This window comes from Saccopteryx leptura, chromosome 3 (genome assembly GCF_036850995.1).
Source record: "Saccopteryx leptura isolate mSacLep1 chromosome 3, mSacLep1_pri_phased_curated, whole genome shotgun sequence".
Lineage (NCBI taxonomy): Eukaryota > Metazoa > Chordata > Mammalia > Chiroptera > Emballonuridae > Saccopteryx > Saccopteryx leptura.
In genome coordinates, this window is record NC_089505.1 from 253,129,850 (window position 1) to 253,138,970 (window position 9,121).

The following is a 9,121-nucleotide window of genomic DNA, read 5'->3' on the forward strand; positions in this document are numbered from 1 at the left end:
TTTGTCTGGTTTGAAATTCAGACGTTGCTGGCTGGAGTGTCCAAGATGAAGTTGGGAAAGGAGAAATTCAGGGTCCTTTAGCTGCCACTTCTCTTCCCCAGGGCAAGGGCCTCAGTGGTGAACAAGTTTTTAGACATTTTAAAAGTGGGAAATAAGAAAAGCTGAGTGTTAGAAGGAACTAGAGAGAGTAGAACGGTTGGAGGGCATGTGGATAAAAATGAACATGAACTAAAGGCAGCCATAGGATGGCATTGCTGGTTAGTCACGGTGTAATCTGAGTGTGCAGTCCCAGCTCCGCTTTGTGAAATGCAGAGGGATTACCGTGTGGGGAGGAAGTGTGCTGGTGGCCATTGGGGCACAGCTGCCGGCCTCCTGCTGAGCCCGCCAGCCAGCGGCCAGGCTGGCCCGTCCCAGACGGCCTCCATCTGCAGAAGCCCCACCTCCCCTCCCAGAGGCCCTTACAGAGAGGGTTCACTTATGTCCAGCTGGCCCCTAACCTCCACATTCGCCCTCCGCCTGTCTGACCACTGTCCCTGGCAGGGGTCCCCAAACTTTTTACACAAGGGGCCAGTTCACTGTCCCTCAGACGGTTGGAGGGCCGCCACATACAGTGCTCCTCTCACTGACCACCAGTGAAAGAGGTGCCCCTTCTGGAAGTGCGGCGGGGGGCCGGATAAATGGCCTCAGGGGGCCACATGCGGCCCGCGGGCCGTAGTTTGGGGATGCCTGATCTAGAGCCTTCTTTTCTGTCCTCCTCACCTGGGCTGCCCTCTTTCCTCCCCACCCTTCGTGCCCTCTGGATCGGCTCCAGCCCCCACTGAGCAAGTGTGGGATGTTCCTTCCCAGGTCTCCTGTGACTGAGCCAGTGGGCACCTGGTCTGCACCAGCTAGAAGAAAAAAGGGGGCAATGTGTAGGCCCATGTGACTGTAGGGGAGGAAAACGTTGTCCTCCACCTTCTCAGGGTCCCACCTGGGTCTTGAAAATTAAACAGACCAAGACAGACCAACAGAAGAAAAGCATAAAAACTTAGTTAATATAAGTTTTATGTGACACAGGAGCCTTCATAAGACAATGAAGACCTGAGTACTGTCGATGAGGAGTGGACAGTCACGGAGGGGTGGGAGCAGTGAGTGCCGTAACCGTGGTAAACTGGGGGAAGCTCACCGAAGCCTGTGTGCTGGGATTCTTCTTGACATCCCTCAATCTTCCGAGATAAGAATGGCCCTTTCTCCTGGACAGAGGGAGAGCACCTCTCACGGGAGTGCTTTAAGGTCTGTTTCAGAGAAGAGGGGTTGGCGGGGAAGAGTGGGGAAGTTCGGAGTGACCTTCCTGCTCTGTTTTCTCAAACACCTTCAGCTTAAAATAGTCAATATAGCAAGGTGTCATCGTTTGGGTACATGTTCTGAACCCCATCAGAACCAACCTGAGGAAAGTTCCAAGCTACTGCCAGCGGCCTCGGGGAGCCCTGTTTGACTAAGGACCTAAACTCTGCCTGCCCATCTATATGTATGCTTTTCTCTTTAGGTTTATTTCCTCCTCGCGAGCAAGCTGCTCCTAAAGCAGGATCAAGGCCTTGCTGCTTCCGGTTTCTCTCCTCACAGCCTCGTAAGCTGGGGAAGCATCTCTCCCTCTCCTGGCTCATGGCATCCACCCCAGTGGCTGGAGCAGTGAAGTCTCTGAAGAGAATTTGGAAGGATATGATGCTGGAAAGAGCAGGGCAGTTTGAGCAACACAGATTGCTAATATCCTGTCACCTGCTAATTGTTGCAGGTGCTCTTTAACCTTTAGGCAGGGGTCCCCAAACTTTTTACACAGGGGGCCAGTTCACTGTCCCTCAGACCGTTGGAGGGCCGGACTATAAAAAAAAACTATGAACAAATCCCTATGCACACTGCACATATCTTATTTTAAAGTAAAAAAACAAAACGGGAACAAATATATTATTTAAAATAAAGAACAAGTAAATTTAAATCAACAAACTGACCAGTATTTCAATGGGAACTATGCTCCTCTCACTGACCACCAATGAAAGAGGTGCCCCTTCCGGAAGTGCGGTGGGGGCCGAATAAGTGGCACCAGGGGGCCGCATGCGGCCGGAGGGCTGTAGTTTGGGGACCCCTGCCTTGAGACCTCCACTACTCTGTGAACTTCTCAGGGGGGATTTTCTACTGGGCTTGTTCTGGTGTTCCCCAATAAGCAGACCTCCAGTAAATGTTTGCTCAATGGTTAACTAACTCTCAAAATCAACACCCCTGGCCAGGATCACTAATTATTAAAAACAGACCGATCCATAAGCTGAAAGTGGATCCAGAATCCTCAAGATCTTTCAGGCTCTTTGGAAATCAAAGAACAATTGGGAAACCAGACCTCCTGCTGTGGCTGCCATCAAGAATGAAAAGGACCTCTCCTCACCAGCCCCACACCCCTCCCAGGGTGGGGAAAGGCAGCTTGCACTGGGAGGTCTTGGTGGTTCATGTCAGGGACCCCTGCTCATTTCTTTCTCACCAAAGACCCCAAACTTAGGGCTGGGATTAAAATGGCCAGTGATGGGATGGCACCAGGCTCACTCATTTTCACAGAGATGATACCAAAATGTATCTTAGAAAACAAACAAGGATTATAATTTATCATTTAACACTTCCCTTTGAGGGCTGAGTTGCCATGCCTTTCAGCTTTGTTAGAGCTCTTGTTTCCCACCCCAACACCCCAGGGTTGCCCAGGAGTGCCCCCTAGGTTCACAGCCAGCCTCTCCTCCCCACCTGCCTCAGCTATCTCTCCTGTAAGCTGGTGTGCAGATTCAAAAGCAGGGCAGGTTACACTCATTTATTTATTTATTTGTTTGTTTTTTGTGTTGTTGTTTTTTTACAGAGACAGAGAGTGAGTCAGAGAGAGGGATAGATAGGGACAGACAGAGAGGAACGGAGAGAGATGAGAACCATCAATCATCAGTTTTTCGCTGTGACACCTTAGTTGTTCATTGATTGCTTTCTCATATGTGCAATGACCGTGGGCCTTCTGCAGACTGAGTAACCCCTTGCTCAAGCCAGCGACCTTGGGTCCAAACTGGTGAGCTTTGCTCAAACCAGATGAGCCCGCGCTCAAGCTGGCGACCTTGGGATCTCAAACCTGGGTCCTCCGCATCCCAATCCAACGCTCTATCCACTGCGCCACCACCTGGTCAGACTAGTGACCATTTATTGATTAATCTGTCAGTTGATAGATACTGAGTCACCATCTGTTGTGTGTATCAGTCATTGTGCTTGGGGCTTAGGGGACCCCTGAGAAGTATAAAACTGGACCCATTCTCCAGGCGCTGAGTCTACACAGAGAGATCCCTGAAGACAGATGACCCTGGACTGGATGGTCTTGAAGGTTCTTTAAGACACTAATATTATGTGGTTATAGAATAAGCAATTGGGTTTGGGCCAAGTTCTGATGGATGTATACGGTCTGGCTACTTGTCAGAAGGTGGCGGGGATGAGGAGGGTGTTATATGCCAAGGACTGGGAAAGGCAAGGAAGTGGGAATATACAAGGTGTGTTCTTGGATCAGGGGGTTGATATGCTTGGCCAGAGCAGAGGATTTTTATGAAGAAATGATAAAAAGTTTACTGCACTATTGCTTAGAGCTAATGAGTGTGTAATGCATCTCATAGGTAGAAGAGAACCAGTGAGAATATGAGCAGCCAAAAAACCTACAATTAAATAGTTTTCATAAAAGCCTTCATATCCCACTTACCCATGGCTGCCTCCGTGACGGACACCGTTGGTTTGGCATGCAGCAACCACCCACACTGCTTTCTTTCTAACAGAACTTTAATGTTGTTCAGCTCTACCTCATTCCTCGTGCAGCCATGTGCCTCTAGGGAGGCTGGCCCACCCCATGCTCCAGAGTGGGTCTCACTGGCCTATTTTGCCAACAATTGATTTTAAAATGAGCATGTGACCCAGTCCTGGCCAATGAGAGGTGGAAAGGAAGTCTATTAGGGGAACTTTGAGAAAAATATCCTTGTTACTAAGAGAAATTCATAAGAAGAGATGGTCTTTTTTTTTTTCCTTTGGACATTGTCAGGTCTAGAGGTAGCCACTTTGCCTCTGGTCTGAGTATGAAACCAACAATGAAGGTAGCTCTGATTATGTTGTTGGGCCACTAAATCAGCCACACTGAAACCTGTTCTTCCTATTATGTGACTCAATACATTTCCACCTTGTTTAAGCTATTTTGGGTCAAGTTTTGTTACTGTACTTGCAGCCCAAAGTATCCTCAATGCTTCCTCCCTCCCAGCTCTTAAAAATCTTTTCCCCCCATAAGCCCACTCTGCTCACATCAGGAATTCTAGTCCCATGATTTGTCTTGTTTCTCCACTTCTATCTACCTTTCCCTTTCATTAATATCTTTCATGTCATCCCAAAATCCTTACAGTAGTTCACCTTCATCTTTCTCTTGTTGTCTCCCTCTGATCTTCACTCTTAACACCCCCAGCGTACTTACCCACCAAGTCACCAGCCATGGGTCAATTCAACTTTACCTTTGTTATTACCACTGCTGAGCTGTGGTTCAGGTTTGCCTGAGATCAAGTAGCTTTCTGGGAACCTAGACTGTGAGTGCTAAAACTGGAACTATCCTGGGTAATCTGGGTTAGTGGGTGACTATGGTGGGCTGGTGAGGCTGCTAGAGAAAGCACCCAACAATGTGACAGTTCCCATGGCACAGTCTCCAATCTCCACTGGAGCTTAACCGTGCTTGGTGGTCCTATTACCCAACCTGGCAAGCCTGACACCATTTGCCCCCTTCACTGCAGGGCTGATTTCAAGTCTTCCCCATGGCTCTCAACTGCCTACCTAACTCTCACTGCACTCCCTTTGCAGCTGGCTTCCAACTGCACAGAAAAAAGAAAGACTGTTGGCCATAAATCCTCAACCTCCTGCATTCTCACGCAGAACACACCTCCTTTCCTTCCACTGGAGGAAGCCTTTCTTCCTCCCAATGCATTCATCAGAAACCCAGAGGCCACTTCTCTTTCCTTCTGCACCCACCTCTAACTACTACGCTCTCTCCCTCCCTCCATGACAATACAAGCCTCATTTTCTGTCTATTCCTAACTCTCCCTTCAGCCTGGCCTCTGCCACACTACTGCTCTTGCCAAGCTCTCCAAGGACCCATTACTGGCCCCGTGTCAAACCATAGCTGTCTGCTCAGCGCACTGCTGTCAACCACCCCTCCTTGGCGCCTACCCTCATCCCTTGGCCTCACCTCTGCCCACCCACCTCTCTGACTGCTCCTGCTCGGTGTCTGTTTAGGGCTTCTTTTTCTCTGTCCACTAAAATGTTGATATTGTCTTCTCTCTTTCACAACTGTATACACTTCTTTTGGATGAGCATGGTTTCAACTACCATCACATCCTGACAACGCCTCAATCTGTAGCTCAGGCTAAGACCTTTCTTCTATGCTTTGACCTGTATGTGCTGGGAAGGCATCAGTGTGAGTATTATGGTCCATGGCTTTGGATTCAGACAGTTCTAGGTTGAGTTCTGGCTCCACCACTTATTACCTATGTGACTTTAGTCAGGTGTCTTAAGCTCTCTGTGCTTTGTTTCCTCAATTGTAAACCCAAGATCATGAGGAACTTACTTTCTGGTGTTCTTGAGAAGATTAAATGAAATTATGTAGAGTGCTTAGAACAATGTCTGGCTCATTGTAACAATCAATGAAGCCTATTACTCATCTTCTTTTTTAAGTTTTTATTTCCTGAATTGCTAGGCACTAAGCATTTTTTGTCATTTAATCATTAAAAACAACAATAACAACAACACTCCAAACCATGAGGTAGGTGCTATGTGCTCTCCTTACAGGTAAAGAAACTGGGGCTGAGAGACAAAGCATCTGATGTCAGGTCTCAGCCTGGCAGTGGTCAAGCAGGGTTTGAAAGAGACTAACACCAAAGTCCTCAGCCCTACAATTAAGGTGTCTCTCAACCATATTCACATCAAAATTTATTTTCCTTTTCTCTCCCACACTTGCCTTTTTGCTTAGAACCCGATTTTGCTGGAAGGCTACACCACCTCTTTGGGGAGGGGTGGGGGGGCAGAGGGTATCTTTTCTGGGGGGGTGGAACACCTGCTCTCCTCCATGCAACCCCTCAGGGGGTTCAGCCTCTTCTCTTCAACTACTGTCCTTGTTCTGCTGCAGCCACCTACTGGAGCCAGCACCTTGTAGGACATCAGTAAATAACTGTTAAAGACCTGGCTGACCCTAGCTTTGCTTCCAAATCTCCCTTTGCTCTGCTACTGGGTGACACTGCTGAAACCTGACTGTGTTAATTTCATTCTTCTAAAGGTCTTCAATGCCCCCCTCTATTTCTTCAGGACAAACTGTTAAGGAGATTTGGGCAAAAGAGAAGTCCTGTGTGAAAGGGTTTGGGGCTCCTTGGAGGAAAGGAAACTGCCAAGGTGTGAGCCTCTGTGTAGCCCAAGGTTTAGGCAGGATCCATACTCCAAGAGATGTTGGGTTTAAGAACCCAGCGGATGTGTCCAGGTCTAGTTTATCTCTGGCTGCCTCCCTGCGCTCCACTAGCTGTTCCCAGCACCCCAGCAGGGGTCAGTAGCGAGCAAAAGTATTTCCATAGGATGGGGCTGGTGACCTTGCTCCTGGGCTTCCCAACCAGTTTCCCGGGCAGATGTCCGAAGAAAACACTCCGGCCACACAATTGGTCTTTCATTAGCATCTTTTCTGGCAGTCTCAAGGAGAATTTAGGACTGATGCGACTGGAAACTAGATTCTTTCCCCTCACTCGCCTGTTTGGCTCCTCCTCCTCTTCCTGCTCCTGGGGCCAGGAGACTCCCAACCTAAAAGACCGGGGACCAGAAATTTGTTTTGTTACCAGGGGTACGCCTCACTGCCCGCCCAGCACCTCCCTGACCTCCCATCCCCCCACCTCGGGCGCGGGAGAGTTATGTTAATTGCTCCTTGGGCATTCCGCCCTGGCGAGCCCCGCCCCCAGGATGACTCACGCCTTTTCCTGCCTGACTCGGCACGGTGGGGACCCAAAGAGGAACCCCGTTGGGCCCTGCGGGGCGCACTCCTTAAGTGGCACGTGCCCTAGCCATTCCTGGCACGGTGCGTGGCCCGAACTGGCCTTCTTAGGACGTCTCCCAGTCCTCACACCACGTTTAGAGTCGTTTCCTCCGTCCACAGCTGGAGGAAAGCACCTCCAGCTCTTTGGCTACTCACTTCCCGGAAAACCACGTGAAAAAGATCTGTCAGTTCAAACGACGTTATTCATCAGGGGCCCAAAACTGTTAAAGTGGTGATGGGAGGGGGTGCGTAAGAATACCAAACAAAGGAAGAGCCCTAAAGATGTTTCCTTACTTACTTGACATTTACTCCAGGGCAGTGACTAACATGGTAAGGTATGAATCAATCAACCTGTGGGTTGCCACTTACTTGTCATAACTCCTTGAACTACTTTAAGAGATATGAACATCAGCTTCTTAGTTCCCTGGAATTTTAGAACTTTAGAGCTAAAGAACCCTCAGAGAGCATCTATGGTTGTCTGCCCTCATTTTAACAACTAGACCTAAAGGGTTAGGTGACTTGATGGAAGTGTGTTGTTCTTGTTCTTAGTTCATGATGAGTCACACCTGGAACCCAAGTCCCCAGACCTCCTTACACCTATTGTCAAGTGAGCATTGGCTCCCAGACTCTCTTGCCAGGTGGAGAGTTAATGAGCACGCAGACAGCGTGGTGTGCATTAAAAGCAGCTGGTATTAGGAAGCATTAGTCAAATGAAATGAGTCTACCCTTGGGTTAAGAACTTTATGTAGAAACAATTCTGTGTTGCAGTGGAAAACTAAATCATCTATATGTATTGAATGGGTTCAGAATTAAACCTCCCCAAAGATGCCACTTTGGCATGTGGACTATTTTGAGCTGAAGGCTGAGTAATAATCAAGATCCAGCAGATTCAAGAAAAAACTTTTACCTCTCCCTTAGCTACCTAAAATAATTTAGAGAGAGGGCCTGGCCCAGAAAGAGAGCTCTCACCGGAGATAACTATAAAGAGTATGGGTTAGTTGTCATAGGCTAGGGGGAGCTGTCAGGGACTAGAGATCAAAGTCCTCTCTGTGTCCCGAGATCTCTGTATGATATGTCAAACATTTGTTTTACCAAGTGTTTGCTCTTCCCAGCTTCCTGTAAATTATCTTCCTCCCCTTTGAAGTCCCAGACCTCTACCCTCTTCTCCTTAACTCAGGATAATATAGAAGCCTCAACTGCCTGACTTCCTGTGGGTCTCATATTCTTATGGTGCGCCATATGTATGTAATAAAATTTGTTTTTCTCCTATTAGTCTGTTTTATGTCAATTTAATTATTAGACCAGCCAAAAGAACCTAGAAAGGTAGAGGAAAAATTCTCTCCCCCCACAGTATCATCTGTAGCATACCTTCAAGCCCTGTTCATTGTCTTTTTGCAACTTTGCAAATTTTAGGTAATTAATAGATATATAAATCTATTTTTGAAACTTCTTAAATTGTAGGTAATTGATAGATATGTAAATTCTGTCCTATCTGCTATAGAGTTTTTTACTTCTTTTCCCCCTACCCCATTGGCAGGGAGGAAAAACATTTCTGCCTTCTATACAAGTCAACTCAACATCCTTTTATTCTACATAAATTCATGCTGTTCTGACTTTTCCTTTGAACCAGTTATAACATCTCTCTGCTTGGTTCTAGCATATCATTTAAGCAAAATAATTTTTTTTAAAAAAGGATTTTATTTATTGATTTTACAGAGAGAAGAGGGTTGGGGACGAGAAGTAGTTGCTTCACTGTAGCTGTTCATTGGTTGCTTGTTGTATGTGCCTTAACTGAGCAAGCCCAGGGTTTTGAACCAGTGACCTCACTGTTCCAGGTTGGCACTCTACCCACTGTGCCACCACAAGCCAGGTAGCAAAGTAAATTCTTTAACACATTGTTGGGCAAATAAGTTTGTAAAATTTGTGTTATTTGTTATTTAGTTTTGCTCACTTTTATTGTGACAGATGGCCGCTGCCCATGTGGGGCCGCTGATTACCTTCCTGCTTGGGAAGGGGCTTGGTTATGCTAATGTATGCTGGAGGAGG